This window comes from Rhinopithecus bieti, unplaced genomic scaffold (assembly GCF_001698545.2).
Source record: "Rhinopithecus bieti isolate Rb0 unplaced genomic scaffold, ASM169854v2 scaffold_26061, whole genome shotgun sequence".
Taxonomy (NCBI): Eukaryota; Metazoa; Chordata; class Mammalia; order Primates; family Cercopithecidae; genus Rhinopithecus; species Rhinopithecus bieti.
Window position 1 is genome coordinate 822,062 of NW_016811928.1, and position 4,953 is coordinate 827,014.

A 4,953-nucleotide genomic window follows, 5' to 3' on the forward strand; every position below is an offset into this window, starting at 1 on the left:
GGGGAAGGGAAGGGAAGGGAAGGGAAGGGAAGGGAAGGGAAGGGAAAGGAAAGGAGGAAGGAAGGAAGGAAGGAAGGAAGGAAGGAAGGAAGGAAGGAAGGAAGGAAGGAAGGAGAAAGAAAGAAAGAAAAGAAAGAAAGAAAGACAGAGAGAGAGAGAGAGAAAGAAAGAAAGAAAGAAAGAAAGAAAGAAAGAAAGAAAGAAAGAAAGAAAGAAAAAAAACATTAGATGTTCTTATTTCCCAAAGTTTAAAGCACACTGTAGGTTCCTGCTGCCATAACTGTTGCTACCAGAACTTCTGTATACTGCTCATGGAACAAGAACTAAAAGGCTTTTCTCCAAGTTCTCTCTCTCAGTGTTGATGCTTACTTCCATATTTTGTACTACTTGAACCCAGGCTGGGGTAGACACCAGAAAATGGTAAATGCACTGTCCATTCAGTGATACTTCAAATTCTAGTCAGAGTCCTCAAATAACTGTTCTACCATTCTGAAAAGGTTTTATAGCTGCATTCAGTGAGAATGACAGATTGGAGTGTGCTTATCCCATTTTACCCAGAACTGGAATTTCTGAGTGGGTTTTTTAAAATTAAGCTTATAAATAGCACTGTTACTTTATAATTAGTCTACATAAAAAGCTTATCTGGATAAATGTTAAAAACAGATGAATAAAGAAAAGAAGAAAAGAGGAAGGAAGCGATGGGGTGAGGGAGAGAAAGAAGGAAAGAGAGAAGGGAAAGAAGGAAAAAGAAAGGAAAAAGAAAGGAAAGGAAGAAAGAGAGGAGAGAGGTGAAAGAGAAATAAAGAAAGAGTAATAAAAAATAAGAAAGAGCTGGGTGCTTTATCTCAGGCCTATAATCCCAGCACTTTGGGAAGCTGAAGCAGATGAATCACTTGAACCCAGGAGTTTGAGACCAGCCTGGGCAACATGGCAAAACCCCATCTCTACAAAAAATACAAAAATTAGCTAGGCATGGTGGCTTCCGCCTACGGTCCCAGTCACTCAGGAGGCTGAGGTGGGAGGATCGCTTGAGCCCAGGAGGTAGAGGCTGCAGTGAGCTGTGTTCACATCACTGCATGCCAGGTGGGTGGCAAAGTGAGACTGTCTCTAAAAATGAAAAGAAAAGAAGGGAGACAGAAAAGGAAAGAATCAAGAAAGAAAGGGAAGAAGGAGACAGAGAAGGAAAGAGGTGAAAAAGAAAATGAGTGAAAAAGGCAAGAAAGAAGAAGAAACTGGAAAGGTAGGAAAAAAAGAAGAAAGGATCCAAGAGAGAGAGAAGGAGAGAGAAATAATAGAAAGACAGACATTAATATCAAACACCTGACTGAAGGTAGATAAAGCTGAAACAGAAAAGGTTCCCTTGTCCCCCTCACAGAGTGTGATGGGGGTGTGGCTCGCTTCTTCCGTGCCCCCCTGCTCAAACCTCTAGGGAAGCATATAGACAGGCAGGCTGTGGGGCTCCAACCCCATGGCAGTGTCTAGGGGTGAATGTTTACCGCTCCTGAAGCCCTACTGGGCATGTGTTACAGGGTGCTCTGTTAGTTTGCCATCTATAAGCAGCTTGTGTTAACCAGCTGAATTAGATTCTCTACCATGGCGCAAGGACAGAGGGCTTTCTGTATCCTGGGTGCTTGCCTTGGTGTACTGGAAGAATCACATCACACATGGGCTTTGGGAATGAGTGCAAAGTTTTATTGAGTGGCAGTAGCTCTCTGCTGATGCGGGAGCCAGAAGTGAGATGGTTTTCCCCTGGAGTTGGGCTGCTTGGAGACCCCAGCTACCCTCTGACTGCCCCACCAAAGTCCGCCTCGTCCTGGTTGATGGCCTGCCAGCATGCCAGCATCTGGTGGTGCCTGTCAGCGTGCTCTTCCTCCCACAAGCTCTCAATGACCAGTCACTTGTGTCTTCTTCCACTGATGTGTTCCTCAAGACGTCAAGCCACTTGTGTGTGTGTGTGTGTGTGTGTGTGTGTGTGTGTGTGTGTGTGTGTGTACCAGCTAGGGTTTCAGGTTTTTATAGGCAGAGGGTGAGGGTGTGGTGGGACAGGGTGGTCTTGGAAAATGCAACATTTGGGAGCAAAGACAGAAGTGTCTGTCCTCACCTAGGTCCGTGGGGATGGAGCCCTAGCCAGGGACTATGCCTTCCTCTACCCAGCACTTCCCTCCCCTCCTTCCACATCATTTAAAGGGACCACGCTCTTTCCCTCCCAGCACTCTCGTATAAAGTCATCTTCTTTAAATCTGACAAATTGTTTCCTTTGTCTGGGAAAAAGACCATTGTGAGCAAGACAAAATGTAGAAGTCATTTCCTCTTCACATAACTTTTGCCACCAAGTGGAGAAAAAATGGTACTCCTAAATTCACATGTAGAAGTCACAATCTTCACCACAGTTTTTGCCACCAAATAGGTCAGAAATATAACTTCAGTTTTTTAAAAAATAAAAAGGCTAAAATGTAATTAAATGTTTATGCTGAAAACCCTGAAGTTTGGGGTAGGAAAATCCTTCCTTGAAAAAGTTTACAAGAAGTAAATTTCAAATGCAAATCAAAACTACAGTGAGATATCATCTCACCCCAGTTAAAATGGCTTTTATCCAAAAGATAGGCAATGACAAATGCTAGTGAGGATGTGGAGAAGAGGGAACCCTTGTTCACCGTTGGTGGAAATGTAAATTAGTACAACAACTATGGAGGAGAGTTTGGAGGTTTCTCAAAAAACTAAAAATAGAACCACTATACAATCCAGTAATCCCAATGCTAGGTATATACCCCAATAAATCAGTATATCAAAGACATATTTGCACTCCCATGCCGGCTGCAGCACTATTCACAAAAGTCAAGATTTGAAAACAACCGAAGTGTCCATCAACAGACAAATAAATACAGAAAATGTGGTACATATACACAATGGAGTACTATTCCGCCATGAAAAAGAACGATATCCTGTCATTTGCAACAACATGAATGGAACTAGAGGCCATTATGTTAAGTGAAATAAGCCAGGCACAGAAAGACAAGCTTCACATGTTCTCACGTATTTGTGGGAGCTAAAAATGAAAACAAGTGAACTCATGGAGGTAGAGTAGAAAGATGGTTACCAGAGGTTGGGAAGGGTAGTGCAGGCAGGGAGTAGGGATGGTTAATGCATACAAAAACATAGAAAGAAAGAATGAGATCTAGTATTTGATAGTACAACAGAGTGACTATAGTCAATGATAATTTAATTGTACATTTTAAAATAAGTAAAAGAGTATAACTGGATTGTTTGTAACAAAAAGGATAAATGCTTGAAGTGATGGATACCCACCCCATTTACCCTGATGTGATAATTTTGATATTTTGATGTGATTATTTTGATACCTCAATCCCATAAATATATAGAGCTGCTATGTGCCCACAAAAATTAAAAGAAATTATCAGGTGTTATTAAATTGAATAACAAAACATAACATAATCTTAGGGCAAGGGTGCAGCTTGCATTTTTAAACGTCAGCCTAGATTTTTGTGTTCAATTCCAATAGGCTGAGAGCAGAGGAGTTTTAACTTTAAGAAAAGTTTTGCTGGGCGCAGTGGATCATGCCTGTAATCCTAGCACTTTGGGAGGCCGAGGCAGGCGGATCATGAGGTCAGGAGATCAAGACTATCCTGGCTAACAAGGTGAAACCGCGTCTCTACTAAAAATACAAAAAATTAGCCAGGTGCAGTAGCAGGCGCCTCTAGTCCTAGCTACTTGGGAGGCTGAGGCAGGAGAATGGCGTGAACCCAGGAGGCGCAACTTGCAGTGAGCCAAGATCGCGCCACTGCACTCCAGCCTGGGTGACAGAGCGAGACTCGGTCTCAAAAAAAAAAAAAAAAGAAAAAGAAAAAAAAAAGTTTTGACCTGAATATGAATGAGAAGCTATCAAATGTATCTAGATGTTTATATATTTACATCTCATAATTTCATCTAAAGGAAATAATGATTAGAAATACCTGTTCATTATGAATTAATCTTAAAAGTGTATTGAAGTGGTAAACCAACCAAAGCCCCATTCATGTCTATGGGACTATTTTGAATAAATGACTCGATTTGCAAATTTGAAAGTTATCCCATGTTTGTGCACATGGTTTCTCTTCCATTATCTCTTTCTCAAAATGGGCAAGTTAGAATCAAGTCCATAGTACTCCAGTTACATACTAAGGATAAAGTAAAACTTTTATTTCGTATACCATCTCTAGATGTTGTGGAGAGGAAGGCTTTTAAGGGACAGCATTAAGAGACAGTGTATGTAAATCTTGTCTTTGCCAAGCCACCTCTCATCTCCACAAAACCCCCATGGAAATATAAGCATAAATAAAAATGTCAGAGTGAGGCAAATTAACCATCATTATTAACTTGGACTTTGGTCCCAACACCTAAGCAGAAACAGAACTGTAGTTGGCTGCACCAGTTTAAAAAAAAAAAAAAAAACCTCCTTTGTCCTAATTAAAAGCAAAATAGTGGCCTAAACAAAGCATACTGAGTGACCTACAATTTATTCTAAACCCATACTAACATCTCAGATTTTACCCCTGAATACAGCGGCTGGTTCACAGCCTAACTTTCTTTTCTGAAAGGAAAGGTGAGAGTATTTGTCCCAAGATTTAGCCACCCACCTAAATATTCTTAGTCCAAGACAAAATCCGGGGAGTTGTCTGCTTTGTGGAAGAAAAGAAGGCTTCTCACTGCAAAATCAGCTGCAAAATGGGAGAAGTAAAATGAGAGAGATATGCCCTGGGATGGCCTTAGAGTTCTGTCTTAGAACGAGTTTTGAATTCTTGAAACTGACTAATCTTTTGGGAGAAGGATTGATTAAAAAAATAAAATAAATAAAAAATTTAAAAAGCAAAAAAGAGGACACCCTTCCCCTAGTGGACCACACCATTTTCTATGAATCACAGCAGACTTTTTTTTAATTTTTTTTTTTTTTTTTTT